Raw genomic sequence first — 18,108 nt, 5'->3', positions numbered from 1 at the left:
TCAAAATGCGTTAAACTCTTAAATTTTCTTGAAGTGTTACATTTTCTTGACGTGTTCGACCATGTCCAAACCCATAACTGTTTCGGTTATAGTACATTAATTTCTGATACTTCCGTATACTATTCTGCAGGTTCCAAACCGTATCAGATTTTAATAAATGCTGGAGCAACTGTGGAAGAACTGTTACTTCAGTACGTGCGCTGGGCGTACTAAGAACTGTGGTATGACGCTGCTCTAACTATTACTTCAACGTAGATGAGTATAACGTCCCCAGGCGGCGAAACTACGTAAGAGTACAGTGATGCAGAGGAAAATGGCGCAACCTTCGGCGGCGGTATTAATATTATATTATATGTTAATGAACTTCCCATCTATCTTGTTTTATAAACAAATGAAATTCCTTGCAATCTTCTCGTTCTCTTGCATTGTCTTTCTGGTAGCAGACGGAAATATCATTGAGTACCAGCGCTAGGCGACGTATTATTACTGTGAAGAAGCACCTGAAGAACTTCAGATGAACAGATAATTGGTCATATTCGTATTATTTAATTACTCATACTACGAACCATGAACTAAATGAAAATCTGTAGCCCTAACGTTTTATCACTAACAATGGGTAGAGACAGACCGGATGATTCCTTCTAAGAAGAAAATTTCGATAGTGATACAAGAGATAAAGTCTTCATTAATTTCCACTCAAATGGCTCTGAGCTCTATAGGACTTGGCATCTGTGAACTACTTGAACCTAACTAACCTAAGGACATCACACACATCGATGCCCAAGGCAGGATTCGAACCTGCGACCGTAGCAGTCGTACGGTTCCGGACTGAAGCGCCTAGAACCACTCGGCCACCGCGGCCGCCTCCAATGAAGTTCCCGCAGGAAAAGAACAATGAGAGCATCATACGTGGTAGACAAACTAATGCATCACTGCTGGATCTGCTGACCGGAAAATGCGTATAAGCAGATTAATTAGAGGGAAAATATTGGAAACTGCGAAATTTTAAAAAGATTCTGAGTATTGTACAGTACGATAGTTTCTAACGTATGTGAATTTCTTATAGACACCACAAAGCAAGTTTGTTTTGCTACTCACTAGAAGAACCTGGAAAATGTAACCGAGGGTCCAGCCGAGCTCCGCCCGAATTTAAACGTGCTCGTCCGTTTGAGCGGGATGCAACCGGTGCCTTCCGCGCCGCTAACCGCACGGCATCACGTGACGCTAGAATTGAAGATCACGTCCAACAGCCTCGGCGTCAGATTTAACGACCTCTCCTCGCGACGAAATTGAGTTTTCAGATATTTTGTAGCGTCCCTTGCACACATCTGTCGCAAAAACCGCTGGCATCGGAAATCGATGGGAGGCAGAGGTGCTCGCCTTTGCCATTTGCATGCCGATTCTACTAGTGGCAGAAAATGAATCTTGGTGCGGAGTGAGCGAGCATGTTTTCTTACTAGTCATCAATCCAACACCCGTCTAGAATTGTGAATTCATTATGCTTGGTCAGTAACAGCGAAAGTGAAGATTGATAAAAATCTCCACCATAGCAGGTTCCAAGCCCGGCGGAGAAAGGTACAGATTGAAGAATAACACCTCTTTAGGAAACCTTGGTTCACTTGGCCCTGTGATAGCGCTTTGTGAGAGCCCTTTGCCAGGATACGGCGGAAGCTTCAAGGGCAGTGAAGGCGGATAAGGAGACCATCGGAACGGCAGAGCTGGCGGATGAAGCAACCCCGATTTTACGGGCAGTATAAAAGCGATGAGAACAGGAATCTCACAACCGCAATGAAAACAGACCCTCTACGGCGAGGGTATGCCCGAGAGAAAAGTCCCCTGGTCCTCCAGATTGGGGGCTCTGCTACCTATTGGCTGCCTACACAGGAAAGAGTATTGCTACGTACCTCAGAAGGCAAGAAACTGGTGGATATAATGGAAAGCGGAAATGGTTTCGTAAATAACTATTCGAATCGGAACATGTAACAGTCACGGCTTGAATAATAAATTCCACGAGGTCGTATCAGAGATTGAGAAACAAGTAGAAATTTTAGTTTTGACAGAAACGAAAAAGAAAGGTATAGCGAGTAGAAATTTTAGTTTTGACAGAAACGAAAAAGAAAGGTATAGCGAGTGAAAATGTTAAGAAATGCCAGCATATATGAAGTGGTGTTGACAAAAGCGGACGGGTTAAAGTTGGGGTGTCTATTTTGCTGTAGATGGAAAGGAGGAATAAAGCATAAGGAGGAAGTGAAAGAGAGGTTCTTGCAGTTGGTGACTGAAATGTTTGGTAGTGAAGCGCTAATTCCTGTGATGATGCTACCATCGCTGATAAAGAGGAATATTTTGACTGTCTTGGAGATACGACTGACTCAACCTCTACACATCTGGAACTGTTAGTTCTGAAGGAGTTCAACAGCAGAGCTGGATCTCGAATAAATAATACTGTGCTTGAGAAATTCGGTGAAGAAATACTGGAGTACAATAATTGAAGTATGTAATCAGACGCGATGCTAAATTATGAATGGTTTTTCCAATACGAAGGAATCCATACGTACACATGGACTCTATGAACTAGGTATTTAAGGTCAGTTATAGATTTAGTAAATGCCAAGCAGGATAGAACATAGGTATCCAGAATGAGATTTTCACTCTGCAGCGGAGTGTGCGCTGATACGAAACTTCCTGGCAGATTAAAACTGCTAGAGCACTTGCTCGCGAAAGGCAAAGGTCCCGAATTCGAGTCTCGGTCAGGCACACAATCTGCCAGGAAGTTTCATAGAATATGGGTAGTTCATAATGCGAAGATTGTTTCGAGGGCCAGAATGAGCGGAAAACATCACCAGATGGTATTAGAAAGAGTCATAATTCCCATAAGATACAAAGACTTAGAGAGGGAACAGGAATAAGGACTCAGTACAGCCGGCCGCGGTGGTCTAGCGGTTCTGGCGCTGCAGTCCGGAACCGCGGGACTGCTACGGTCGCAGGTTCGAATCCTGCCTCGGGCATGGGTGTGTGTGATGTCCTTAGGTTAGTTAGGTTTAAGTAGTTCTAAGTTCTAGGGGACTTATGACCTAAGATGTTGAGTCCCATAGTGCTCAGTGCCATTTGAACCATTTGACTCAGTACAGAAATGCCACGGCTAAAAGTAGGGCTTCAGCAGGACCGGAGTAGACGAGACGTATACCAGAGAGGAGTTGACTAGAAACTTAGATTTCATAGGAGGGAACTGCAACATCACTGTACGAGGACTACAATGCTGCTTATTGGGAGCTGCTGAGGAGGCGCTTCGAAGAGAAGAAAGAAGAGGGAGCCGAGAGGATGACTCAGACCTTAAAGCTCCGAGGAAAAGAAAACTGCTTACCAGAAATGGTTAAACCCTAAAAGGCATGAAGATAGAGATCACTGCAATACAATTAAGAGAGAAGTAAGAAAGAAGGTTACTCGAGATAAAGAGGAGTCGCACGAGAACGGATGTGCCGACGTAGAACATCAGAAGCTTGACAATTTACGCGTGAAGTGAGAGCTCCTGCTAAAATTAGGAGGTAGAATGATTGTCATTTCTGAGTGTATGACACTTTCTTCGTATAGAGGATAGTGAAGAGTTTTCAGGAGAGCAGAATGAAGTGGAGATTAATCCGATGGAAGGGGTGGCTGCTAATGAAGTTCACCAAGCCCTTCAAAAATCAGAAAATGGAAAAACAGCCTTTTCTGGAGGTATAGCAGTAGAATTATTAAAGTGCAGAGGATGTAATAGCACTAGTAACTATTTTTATTAAAGTGGTACATGGGGATGAAGCATCCTAAGAATGGAAAATGTCGCACATCACCACCAATATAAGAAAGGGAGCCGTAGAGAACCGACTACTTACAGGGGAATAAGTATAATGGCTTCGGCGAGTAGGTTGTTAAGTAGTATAAGAAAGAATAGATTGGAGAAAGTTCCACAGATTGTCGTACCACAGTAACAGTCGGGTTTTACAGTTGGGAAAAGCTGTGTCGATAGTATCTCTTGTGTACGCCAGAGGTGTGAGAAAAAGATCGCAAAATTCAAAATCTCCTCTTGGTGGTTGTTGATTCAGAAAAGTCCTATGATCCTGTACCAAGGATGATGTTATGGACAGTATCGGAAAAGGTAGAAGTGAATGGTGCATTAATAAGGTTCGTGGAGAGGATGGACCACCAATTCGAGGCATTTGCGAAGGTTGGTTGCAACATATCGGAAAGTACTGAAACAAGTAAAGGATTAAGACAGGGATGTTCTGTGTCAATAACCTTATCTAAGTTGTATTTGAAAGCTTTTCTTCATCAATGGAATAGACAGCGCAGAAATTTCGGTGTGAGAATACAATATCAAGGTTTACATCCATTGCTGTTGGCTGACGATCAGATATTTATGGCTCTGGATAAGGATGATGTCATGCATTAAATGAGAAAGTTAATGGGTACATAAACAATGAGCACTGACAGTTAATATGGATAAGGCGAAATAACTTCTTGTCGGAAGTGGGCCAAGTAAATATTTGGATTCTGAGTTTGACCGAATAAGAAATGTGGAAGTGTTCCGGTATCTGGGTTCACTAATCGGTGAGACTGTACGGTGTGACTTGGACACATCCCACAGTATATGTCATGCGAGTGTGGCTGTCACATCATTAAAGATATCTTTTGGAGCCGGCACATATCCAGGCGAACAAAGAAAATATTGTTACGTGCTGTGGTTGAAAGCATATGGCTCACAGTGTTTGACACTGAACGAGAGACTAAAGATACGTCCGACGGGTGGAAGAACAACGATGGCTCAACTGGTCTCGGCCAGTGAGAAGAAGCCGAGGGATGCCGATGGCATCTTAGAGTGTCACTATAGCCGAAGCCCCTGAAAGAACAGATCTGTTGGAAGAAGACTGACAACATCATTTCATACAATTTATTCTCAAGTTACTTTTGTTTCCTGAATAGTAGCTTATCGTTAAGAATATATTTTCTAAATTGGTACATTAGTCTCTGTACTATTTCCAATCAATTAAAGTGATCAAATCGTTGTATTATTTTAACGTTGATACAAATTTGTCTATTCAGTAGCAAATTCATAGCTTTTTATTTGCTTTTAATACTCTGGATACGTTACTTACAATTGCTTCGCAGGAATGTTCTGTATTTGTATGAGTCTTCATTTTCTACTGCCAATGTGATATTTATAACAGTCTCTATGGTGTATCTGCACAGATTCCTCGAACAATCTATTAGTTACGCTGTATGTCAATATTTCTTCATAATCGTCCATTGCGTTTATTTGGTGTCATTAAGAAAGCTTTTTCAGTGTCAGCAGATTGCGTACGATGTCGCTGTACTGTATATTTTTAAGTAATTTATTGCATTATTGATCTGCCTGAGCACTCTATAGGTACAGTATTTAATTGCACCAACGTCTGACAACGGTAGGTACTGATTTTTACATTTTTCGACTAGTTATTCGCACATTGGGCAATTTGCGATTTAGGGCAATTAGATGTGTCTCAGTACATCGAACTCCACACAGACTAATTTCATGATTTTCTGCGGTACCAAACAACTCGTCCGTATTATTTGACGGCATTAACGGCATACCAAATTAGTAACATCAGGCTCCACATACAAATCTTGCGCACACCGAGACGGTGGTTAACTGTTGGAGACACAACACCGTTGTTACAGGTAGTTTGCGAAAACCAGTTCATAGATGTTGGCCAATGATGAATCGTGTATACGATTGGAGTTAACACCCTCAGAGTCAATTAAGACTTGAAGATGGTGCACTGAAGCATCGAAAGTGGAAGCCATTTGATAAACCGCATGATAACGACGGCTGTAGGTGTTTCATTTTATTACATAAATGAGCGCCCGAAGTCACTCAAATCTCCAATTGATGGACATACCAAAACACCAAACAACATTTTGTCTACAACAAAAAAAGTCAAGCCAATATTTACTAGGAAAAAGGGGAACGATAACTTGCTCGATTTTCATTCTTGTATTTTCGTTGTTTTTTAAATAGCTCCCTATATTTCGTCATTTGGGAATCCACTTTCTTAGAGTACCTGTTCAAATACTCGTCACAGTGTACCGCTGTCGCAAACGTGACGTTATTAAAAGCGTAACATAAAAGTGACTTTGACTTACCTGTACTGGGCATTTGCATGTACGTCAACACTCTACGAACCACCTGGTGGTGAGTGACAGACGGTACTTCCGGTACCACAAAGAGACCTCCACATCCCTGTTTCAACCGCGAAAGTGGCTTTCGATAAATAATTTTCGGTAAATCTACATATTAACACTAATTTCTCGAATTTTTTCGTTACGATCACTATGCGAGACGTACGTATGAGGAATTTAGATAGTAAACATCTCCATGATGCACACCGCCTCTCTTGTTGCGTCTCTCTTTGTTGAGCGTCTCCGTAACGCTGCCGTGCCGTCTAAGCGATCCCTTGACGAAACACGCCACTCTTCGTTGAATTATGTCTCTCCATCTATCTCTTCTATTAATACCACCTGGTAAGATTCCAAGAGTTATGAGCAATACTCAAGAATCGGTCGAATAAGTCAGCCACTCATTTCTTGAACGAATTACATTATCTTACGATTCTGTCAGCGAATCTTAGCTTCGCATCCGGTTTTACTGCCATATCTGTTACGTGGTCATCCTACTTTAGATCGCTGCGGATGGTTACTCATCGGTTTTTAAGTTATTTATCATTTTCAGCAGTCTGCGACAAATTGATTAGTTGTGTTGTGCAGTGGTGAATTTTCTCTTCTACGTATGTGCAATGTGCTGCATTTACTTACGTTCAGGTTCAGTCGCCAGTTCTTCACCATTCACCAATCCTCTGCATGTATTTCTGCAGTGTGTTACAGTTACCTGCCGTTGCCAACTTTTTACAGACAACTGCATCATCTGCTAACAGTCTCATGGACCTTCCGAAGTTATCAGTTTGATTATTTATACGTGTTGTAAGCAGGAACCGTACTGTAACAATTTCTTCGGATACCCCTAAAATTATCTTTACAGCTTCCTGTCTCCAAGAAAGTCTTGAGTCTAGTCGCAAATCGTGTTCGATATGCGAAAGCTCATTTTTTTTCATTTGACAACAGTGTGGGACGGTGTCAAATGTTTTTCTGAAGTCTAGGGACACTGTATAAACCAAAGTGCTGATGCCTGCAGCGCTATGTGTCTTACAGACGAACAAAGAGAGCAGAAAAATTCCATATTACCCACTTTAGCTGCTGGTGAAATACTTCACTTACATAACTAAGTTCAGCCGTCTGATCATCATCAGGTTTACAAAAGTATTTCCAGTATCTTGTTAGGAGAAATAAAATATCGCTTTCCTCAGATTATAAAACCAGGGATAATACACAGTTATCATATTGTAAAATAAATTACGTCGTCATTTCATAGATTGAGGACATAATTTCGGTTACGATATGATAACAGTGTATTATTCGTGGTTTCGTCACCTGACATTAACGATTTTATATTTCGCCCGACCTGATGTTGATCAAAAGACTGAAACTGGTTGTGTGAATAAAGTGTTTTACCGGCAGCTCATGACGGTAACATGCCATTTTCCAAATATATGAGAGTTTTCAGGCTTCACATCCTCAAAGTATAAGACGAGCTTCGCTTCGCAAGACCTCTATTTGTCGAATGTACGCTGATTTTTATAGGGAAGGTTTTCGTTCTTGGAAAACGTCGTAACACGTGAGCATAAAACATGTTTCTTAATTCTACGACATATTGGCGTCAGCTATATAGGCCTGCCGTAGTACCATTTTTGATAAAGTGGTATCCTGCCCTTTTTTCAGTCACTAGGTACCAATCGTAACATCAGCGGCCTACGATAAACTGCTACTGAAAGGGAAGCAAGTTCTTTGGCCTTATCTCTGTAGACGCTTGCAATTATCTGACCTGGTTCCGATATCTTTCCACGACTAGTCGAATGTACTTGTTTCTCTATTTTGGGCTTACTTGCCTCAATATCTGCCATATCAGCGCTCTTCCTGTGATTGAAAGGAGGGATTATATAACAATCACCCGCTGTGGAACAGTTTCCGAAAACCTCCTCTCTATCACGTACTTCCTTGGGCACTAGTACGTGTCGTGGCGCGCACAGCCACAAGCAACAGTCGGCTACCGCGGCAGTTAAGCGGAGCCAGCAACTTAGTGCCGGCGCGTTCCGCCAGCCGGCGCTAGAGGCGTTCCCGTCAAACATACAATCAGCCGCGGACTACGCACGCGCACAAGCCTTTCTCCGGCGCGGATAGTGACACTCTGATATCACCATCCACCAGTCAGGGATCGCCAACGGCCGCCAATCATCACTCCGGAATCAGCGGAGGAAGACTGGAGACGCCGTGTTAAATAGCTGGAAGAAAGGGAAATAGGCGTCTTTCGACCCGCCGCTGACTACCGCCCGAAAGAGACTTAGTCGCAGCCGGAACGTCCAGATGCCACGTCTTCGCTACGACAGTCATCGATCCCGGACCCTGCGCCCCTTTACTTCATCGGCATCCAACGGAAAGCGTCGAGAGAAAACCCGACAAAGGAACGTAAATTCAGTTCAGTTGCTATTATTTCAATTCAGTAAGGTGGCATATTCTTTGGCTTGTTATAAAATTTTGGTAGGATAAGAAGCCTTTTGTTTTCGAAGAAAGTTTATCTTTTAGTAAAATGAAGCGGTGATCTTGCTCCACCTAATATTTTTTTTTTTCGCACATGGATGTTGGTCTGTGGGTGTAACAGTATGTTCATTGAGTGACAACTGTATCGATGATTACGATACGCTCTTGTTTTACGTAAGATAAAAGCTTGTTGGTGTTCTTAGTCAGATCGTTTGGCAAAACTGCTTTTCAAAGTCAATCAACACCTCCCTCATAGCTCTCCTTACACTAATTTTTGCTTCGTTCAACTTTTATTTGTCAACTATTATTTGAATTGTCTTAAAGCTGTAACGAATCTCTGTGTACGTACTTAGTAACGTTTTAACGCGGCTACTGTATCACTACGAGTCTTCCTCTTCCCTAAAAACATTGCTCAGGACACTCCTATGTAACGCGTATTGTCAGATGATTTTGAATTCCATCCATTTGTACTCCAAATCTTTGTCCTCAGCACTTAATATGTCATTTTTAACTATTCAGCTTCTCTGCAGTTTGTGTCCTGTTCCTCTGGCTAACAAGAGGACCGCACGAACTTCCCCTCAGCGACCTGATTCATATGATCAGGGTGTGTAGGGCGCGACTATGACTTTAATAGAAGTAAACAGAAAGGCGCAACTCTCTTCGAGAGAATCGAGTTTGATAATTTGAGGCGTGCATGTATATCTTGTATGGTTGCAAAAACTTAAGAAGTCCGCAGCTAAGTGAGTAAGCACTTAGTTTCATATGTACAATTTATCTGTATCGAACCTCGTTGCCTGTACATCTTCCTCTTCTTGTGTACCCATTTTGATTTCAAATCTCCTTACAAAAATATTTTTCTCCTTTATCAAAATAAAGATTATAAAAACAGTAAATCATTAAATACTGATAATTTACATAGCGATAATAAATCTGTTGTTAGCACTTTGTGGTAAAGAAAAAACAATCAACTACCGGCAGCGAGATTCGATCCAAAGACGTCAGGCTTATGAAACTAAGCCCTTTCTCTCTCGGCTGCCGACTCCTTGAATGCTAGCGACCATACAAAGTATATAAATACGCCTAAAATTTTCAAATTCGATCTTCTCAAAAACGGTTGTGAGCTGCGTCTTTCTGTTTACGTGTGTTGAAATCGTAGTGGTGCCCAGCCCTCCCTGTCAATTACGAATCAAAGCGCTGAGGGGATATTCGTATTGTCCCCTTGTAAGCAAAAATATATTCGTTTTTTGCTTAACAGCCCTCATAATACTCGATAGCCACTGGTGCTATCACAGCCTTATAATCATTGATTCCCTCCTCTACGTTAATTGATTAGAAATGTTTAGGTCTTTTTATTGCTCAGAGCTCTCAGACATTACCATCACGTGTTGATTCTGTATCTGCTCGAAATAATTCTCGGGCAAGACATTCCAGAATAACGTCACACGACTCCCTGTCGCTGCGACGAGCTTTGATCACATGACTGCCCCATCTGGTGAATTGAAGGCTCCCCTATAACAATACCGTGAAGAACAATTCTTTTATTAAATCCTGCAAGTTTAAAGTGCTGTACCGCTAGAGTTCATAACGCAATTGGTCTCTAAAAGGACGCGATTACCACGTTTGACTAATTTATGATGGCTGACTTCATAAAGATTACTTTGTGATCAGATGCCGTAAGAACCTTATTGTATCTCGGGTACTCACAACAATAATTCGTAGACTAGAAAGCAGGAGACAGATCAGGGTGGTTGGGCACTCTACAGAAAATCAGTATACAGTGCTGTAATTGAATAATCAAAAACATTTACTTATCTCTTAAGAAACAGGCATATAAAACATAACAAGCACTTCCATCTCTGAATAAAGTGTTTTGTCAACTCAACAATAAACTATCTCTCTAGCTACGCTGGTTCTCGTACAGAGCTCACAATGACAACGGCAGCTGCTTCCGCTTGAAGCTCAGCTGTCGAACTGCGAAGACGATCTGCTCTGACGAACTGGGCTTACTGTTCTTTGTACCAGAGCAGGAGAGGGCCCCGGTGTCCTGTACTCTTCCCGGAGAAGAGAGTTGCTGCGCCTCATATACGTATACTGGCCACGCTGGCGCCAGCCCTTGTGACCTGCAGTTACTGACATTTGACTGTCAGCACACGAATGGTATCTTAAGATGACGTCACATCCCTCCTCCCCATACCTCCGTACAGTATTGACGAGTACCATAACGACAATGGGGAGGGGACAGGATGGGGCAGGTAGTGAAGGGATGGGGGCGGTAGCTGTGGAGGAAGCCGCGCTCACATCTGCGACGCCGCGTGTACCCTGAGCTTGGCTGGTAACATCTCACTGGAAAACGACCAAAGGACGCAACAGCGCATCCTGACGCGGTGCAGCCAGTGTGGCCAGCGAAGATGGCTGACGGCAGTACCGGGACCCACCAGAGTCGGCTCATGACGCGCATCCAGGTTGTAATGATACTTGAATTACGTAACCATTACGGCACCTCAACTCAACCTCTCGATAACAGCTATATTCTACTGTGTTTCTGTTAACTACTTAACATATTTCAGAGACAACATTCGTATTTGATTTCATTTTTGATGCATCGATATGTATATATTGCAATTATATTATTCTTATGTGTATTCTTTCTTTTGTCACTATGATCTTTGACGTACTTGTAACTCTTGATTTTTGGGCGCGTAAGCGATTATTAGTAAGTTAGTTAGTTAGAGTCGGGCCTTGAGAAAGTTAAGTCTTGGACGTCATGTTGGAAAGACGCATATTGTAGTCAGCCTATAAAATGAGAACTTTAACAGTGAGGAAGATGTTTAAAGGTATGTTTTGTATTGTGAAGTGATGTTCTGTGTGTTACGTGATATTGCAACAAAAGCAATAAAAAGGAAGTGTAACTTAAATTCGGACTGCTGATTACCTTTTTACATCACCATTGTCCTGCAAAAGTTTAATCTTCAAGAATGGTTTGTGAAACACATGTATAAAACTTTTAAATATCGCAGAATAAAATCTATGCCTCTTTGCAACCGAGCTTGGAATCATAACCACCTAGATTTTCGACGATTGGGCCATGATTATACAACGAGACCCTGTGTGGGAAACAAGAAAAGATGAGTGCCTAGTTTATTCATTATTACATGAAATGACTTTATTAACTGTGCTATAATGACACCTGCCACTTAATAACTTTGTTGTTGCCCGAAAATGTAGTATTTAGCATTGTGAGAAAGACCATAATCATTATTAAATTTTGACCTTTGTTGTGGTAGGGTTGTTAGAAGGTCCATCTGTTCTAAGCCCGGCGCCATGGAGCGGAAGTCGACGATGGTGGAGGGTGCAGCAAACGTGATGGCGAGGATGGTGTCAGCCATGTAGATACTGGGCCTGACAGCAGAAGTCACTTGAATGCGTCGGCCGGGGTGGCCGAGCGGTTCTAGGCGCTACAGTCTGGAACCGCGCGACCGATACGGTCGCAGGTTCGAATCCTGCTTCGGGCATGAATGTGTGTGATGTCCTTAGGTTAGTTAGGTTTAAGTAGTTCTAAGTTCTAGGGGACTGATGACCTTAGATGTTAAGTCCCATAGTGCTCAGAGCCATTTGAACCATTTTTCAACTTGGATACAACCGGTTTCGATGGTGCCTCAGCACTCTGATAGGACCCTTACAAGATACATTGCATGTCCAATGCAACGGATAATCGTCACCTCTCCCAGAGGCGATTTCCATGAAACAGAGGCGCCTGCAAGATGGATAGCTGCGGCAGGCAGCGTAGGTACAGCCTGTCGTTGAGGGGGGAGGGGAGGGGGGGAAGTGCAGCAGCTGGACCAAAGCAAAGTCTGGTGGCAGCTACGATGTAACAACTCCACACGAGACTATCATGTGGCTGGTATCGGTACTAAAAGAAAAACAAGGGTAAACTCTCGTTGCACATAAAAATAGCAAATAGTTTTCCATTTGTTCCTCGAGGCTCCGTATGAGCAGTTCAGCTTCAACTGGGGGCAGAACAGCGCAATCGTAGTGTGGTGGTTGGGTGAGGTGGCACAAAACTGCTGGAACTTGAAACACCCACGTTTTATCCTTTATCGGGTTTTGTGTGATTTACCGAAGCCGCTAAACAGTTAATTATTATGAATATATGACCGTGTGCTTAATGGATGAAAGGCCATCGGTTTTTCTGCTGTGGTTTCGGGGGTATTTCAACAGAGTGCGGCTGTTCTGAGACAGAATAGTTAATTATTGAAAGTTTTTCTATTATTAAAGACAAAGGTTGCGATATACAAACTACACTCCTGGAAATTTAAATAAGAACACCGTGAATTCATTGTCCCAGGAAGGGGAAACTTTATTGACACATTCCTGGGGTCAGATACATCACATGATCACACTGACAGAACCGCAGGCACATAGACACAGGCAACAGAGCATGCACAATGTCGGCACTAGTACAGTGTACATCCACCTTTCGCAGCAATGCAGGCTGCTATTCTCCCATGGAGACGATCGTAGAGATGCTGGATGTAGTCCTGTGGAACGGCTTGCCATGCCATTTCCACCTGGCGCCTCAGTTGGACCAGCGTTCGTGCTGGACGTGCAGACCGCGTGAGACGACGCTTCATCCAGTCCCAAACATGCTCAATGGGGGACAGATCCGGAGATCTTGCTGGCCAGGGTAGTTGACTTACACCTTCTAGAGCACGTTGGGTGGCACGGGATACATGCGGACGTGCATTGTCCTGTTGGAACAGCAAGTTCCCTTGCCGGTCTAGGAATGGTAGAACGATGGGTTCGATGACGGTTTGGATGTACCGTGCACTATTCAGTGTCCCCTCGACGATCACCAGTGGTGTACGGCCAGTGTAGGAGATCGCTCCCCACACCATGATGCCGGGTGTTGGCCCTGTGTGCCTCGGTCGTATGCAGTCCTGATTGTGGCGCTCACCTGCACGGCGCCAAACACGCATACGACCATCATTGGCACCAAGGCAGAAGCGACTCTCATCGCTGAAGACGACACGTCTCCATTCGTCCCTCCATTCACGCCTGTCGCGACACCACTGGAGGCGGGCTGCACGATGTTGGGGCGTGAGCGGAAGACGGCCTAACGGTGTGCGGGACCGTAGCCCAGCTTCATGGAGACGGTTGCGAATGGTCCTCGCCGATACCCCAGGAGCAACAGTGTCCCTAATTTGCTGGGAAGTGGCGGTGCGGTCCCCTACGGCACTGCGTAGGATCCTACGGTCTTGGCGTGCATCCGTGCGTCGCTGCGGTCCGGTCCCAGGTCGACGGGCACGTGCACCTTCCGCCGACCACTGGCGACAACATCGATGTACTGTGGAGACCTCACGTCCCACGTGTTGAGCAATTCGGCGGTACGTCCACCCGGCCTCCCGCATGCCCACTATACGCCCTCGCTCAAAGTCCGTCAACTGCACATACGGTTCTCGTCCACGCTGTCGCGGCATGCTACCAGTGTTAAAGACTGCGATGGAGCTCCGTATGCCACGGCAAACTGGCTGACACTGACGGCGGCGGTGCACAAATGCTGCGCAGCTAGCGCCATTCGACGGCCAACACCGCGGTTCCTGGTGTGTCCGCTGTGCCGTGCGTGTGATCATTGCTTGTACAGCCCTCTCGCAGTGTCCGGAGCAAGTATGGTGGGTCTGACACACCGGTGTCAATGTGTTCTTTTTTCCATTTCCAGGAGTGTATTTTATATTTTCAATTAACACAAAATTTCTGAGGCTACCTTCGCCTTATACGTTTAGTTACGGTTATATCTGTTATTGGTTAATGATTTCAAGTACTTCGTCACATGCAATGATGATGGTTAACATTCACAACAATCCTCACGGCAAATTACGGTTGTTGCTGGCCGACGCGGTTGACGAGAAACACGTAATTCGGCACTTGTCACTTTTGGTTTTATATCACTCGCAAATCGGTATTGATGAGGGTCAACCCCACGACGATAAGGAGATGCGCTCATTTGTCACACCTTGGTACATCTGCCATTGACACCGTACTCAGCTCGACTGTCAGTTTTTCATTTTTTTTTTTTGACAGTCTTTCCAGTACTGCTTTTATGCGACACTAATCTCACTGCCTCCTGCTGCGCTCGACAATCGACTCCTGTCTGCTATCGACCTTGGTGTCGGATACTAATATCTGTGTTCGTGGGATCACGGATCCCTTACAAACTCAGCGGCGACAAAATGTGTGTCACTGTCAGTCACAATAACTTCCGGCTACCTTTCTAAACAAAATAGGTCTGGATTGTGGAGTGGGTCGTTGTGGGGTGCCTTTGTACTATGAATGGGAATGTAATAAAAGCGTCCAGTATAACGATCCAACGTGTGTCCCAAATGCGGTGCACAAAATCAAGATTGTCCAGGGCAAGCGAAGAACGTTTTGAGGTATGCAGCCTGATTTTTGCCACAAGTGTGATACTGAACAGTCAACTGTTCAGTTTGATGATCCATAGCGAGGCACATGCGGCGACGACGTGCCAACTGCTTCGTGCGAACATCTCCACCACGCCCTAGATGGAGCACTGGCTGCTGAAGAAGACATGGAAACAATACATGCTACGAATCTGACGCCGTGTGCTACAAAATCACATCCTTGTGTACCGTGAACTGTGCCAGCGACAAAACTAGTGATGAACTGTTTTGGATTTGGTGTGCCGAATGCGGCCGACTGTTGGGAATGAAACGCAACAAAATGTGCACAGCAGGGTCAGAGGCCATGGCACATAAACAACTTGGCGATTATCAAGAGGAAAGTCCTGTATTGTATCCGAGTCCTGAACATTCAAGAAACAACAATAAGCAAGTGAACTATCAAACCAGAATAAGGGCCGACAGGAGGAAGGGAAGGTGTGTTGGTGTAAGCAGGTTTAACCGTGGCCTGATACAAAATTTCATATTGATAACTGGACAAAAAGGAGCCCACCGCTGGCGTTTCTTTGCAGTATGCTGCTTAATAGCGTTCGATGGACTAAACAAGATTGGCCGAGGCTTGCGGTCTGTCACCAGGAAGATTTATCGACCAAACAAATACTGGTGGAATTTTGTTACAACGGCGAGAGCTTCTCTTTCGATCTGAGAGTAGTTACGGTGAGCATCTGTAAACAGTTTGGAAGCAAAGGCAACTGGAAGGTCGCGAGAACCGTATCCGTGGGACAAAAGGGCCCCAGTGCCGTAAGAAGAGGCATAAACAGCTAAAACCAAATGGAGTTGTCAGGTCAAAATGTGTAAGACAACAATCATGAAGCTGACAATCCTCCGATCAGACGAAAGGAATATTCTTTCAGCGAAGGGCCGCAGTATGAGAAGCGTTCGGAATGCAACATGTAATACGTTAATTTGCCCAGCACAGAATGCCACTGACGGCGGGGAAGCTCTCGAATGGCATTCAAGTGCGACTTAGGAATGAACACTCTGTGAATTGATGACATGACCAAGGTACTCCAGGCTGAAATAATACACATTTGCCCTTATTATACTTCATCAGTACGTCAGCCAGCACCTGTAAAAGCACTCGGAAGTCTTGCATATGTTCATCAGACGTGCGACAGTCATGACAATATTGTCAAGATTGATGCAAATAGCGCTGGAATATGGCAGGTACTGAAGCGCTGCCAAACGGGAAACGCAAGGACTTAAACAAGACAAGATTAATGTTGATAACAAATACTTGTTATGACTGTTGATGAAGTGAAATTTACAAATAAGCGTCGCACAAGTGCATCTATCAGAAGAAGTGCCTGGGCCCCAGCCCGTTCACTAGTTCTTCTGAGTGCGGCAACCGAAATGATTCGGTCACCGTTTAAAGTTCACTGTGGACTGAAAATCAGCAAACAAACGGAGTCTGCGTCTAGATTTCCTTAAAATTATAACGAGTGATACCCATCGGCAGGCCGCAACTAGTTTAATAGTACCATTGTCCTGCAATGTCTGATGTCTTGCGCTACCTGTTTCCGAAGTGCATGCACGACAGGCGAGCCTTGCAAAGAGGAAGTAATGGGCGCGACAAAGCTGTTCCCTTTCCTAGTCCTCACGCTGACAATAGGTCTAAAGGAATTAGCAGAATGTACATTGTTCTGGATGCAAGTCCTAACAAATCAAAAGAGTCAAGTCTGAAAATGATTGCAGTGTCACGTGAAAGGAGACTGGCCAATGTCACTGCCTTGGTATGTCCCAGATAAGAAGCAGGAAGGTTGCATACACCAAGCACTGGAATATTATAACCATTGTACGCTGTGAGCCTAGCATGCGACTTGTGGTGGTCTGCCTAGAAAGTCACATGTACTGCGAGTTAACAAGGAAATCGAAGAACCAGTATTTGATTGCATTTGTACACCGGCCCCAGTAATATCCACAGGCACAAACGATTTATTGTCCTGGTGCTGTACGGAAGCAAAGTACCCTGTCTGTGACTAGAAACTTATATTTCATACGGACGGAACTGCAACATCGCTGTTCGATGGCCGGCCGGGGTGGCCGAGCGGTTCTAGGTGCTACAGCCTGGAAACGCGCGACCGCTACGGTCGCAGGTTCGAATCCTGCCTCGGGCATGGATGTGTGTGATGTCCTTATGCTAGTTAGGTTTAAGTAGTTCTAAGTTCTAGGGGACTGATGACCTCAGATGTTAAGTCCCATAGTACTCAGAGCCAATTGAACCATTTTGTGAGCTACACGCACTGCTTATTTGTGTTCAAGTTGCCCTATTGTATGGCTTAGGCGACAAACTGTGGGCAGACTGGGAGGTTCGGTGTCGCAACTGCGAGGCGGACTGATGGCCTTTTCAAGTCTGCAATCTGACCGCTTGTTCGCGTTCTTGCTTATCACAGTGATAAAAAGTAGTCCCAAGAGGAGTACAAGAGCTACGCGGGTGAACTGTAGTGCAGCGTGGAGAGCTTTTCTTCGTTTGAGCATTGTTTCGCAGCGCGATTTGAGGCCCCATGTCGCGGACTGCGTGGACCCTCCCGCCCGAGGTTCGAGTCCTCCCTCAGGCATGGGTGTGTGTGTTGTTCTTAGCATAAGTTAGTTTAAGTAGTGTGTAAGTCTTGGGACCGATGACCTGAGCATTTCGGTCCCTTAGAAATTCACACACATTTGAACATCTTTGAGCTACGCTTTTTTGTTGCTTATGCTATGCGCAGGGCTGGCGCTGTGAGCAGTATTAACCAGCCGTCCAATTGTGAGTTTTCCTGGTCCGATCGCGGCGCGGTTGTGGAGGCTAAACCACCAGCGATGAGGAGGACGGAGAAGTCTGATATACCATAACACACAGGCGTAATAGCAAAGATATCCGCTGCAGCGTCACAAACGTACTGATAATCCAAAGTTTTTAATACTTGCTACGGGGTGGGTTGGGGTATTTCAGGATCTGTTCGCAAATATGAGTCAGTCACATTTTGAGCGACTGCGT

This window comes from Schistocerca nitens, chromosome 2 (genome assembly GCF_023898315.1).
Source record: "Schistocerca nitens isolate TAMUIC-IGC-003100 chromosome 2, iqSchNite1.1, whole genome shotgun sequence".
Lineage (NCBI taxonomy): Eukaryota > Metazoa > Arthropoda > Insecta > Orthoptera > Acrididae > Schistocerca > Schistocerca nitens.
The sequence above is the reverse complement of the archived record's forward strand: the minus strand, read 5'-3'. Positions refer to the sequence as shown.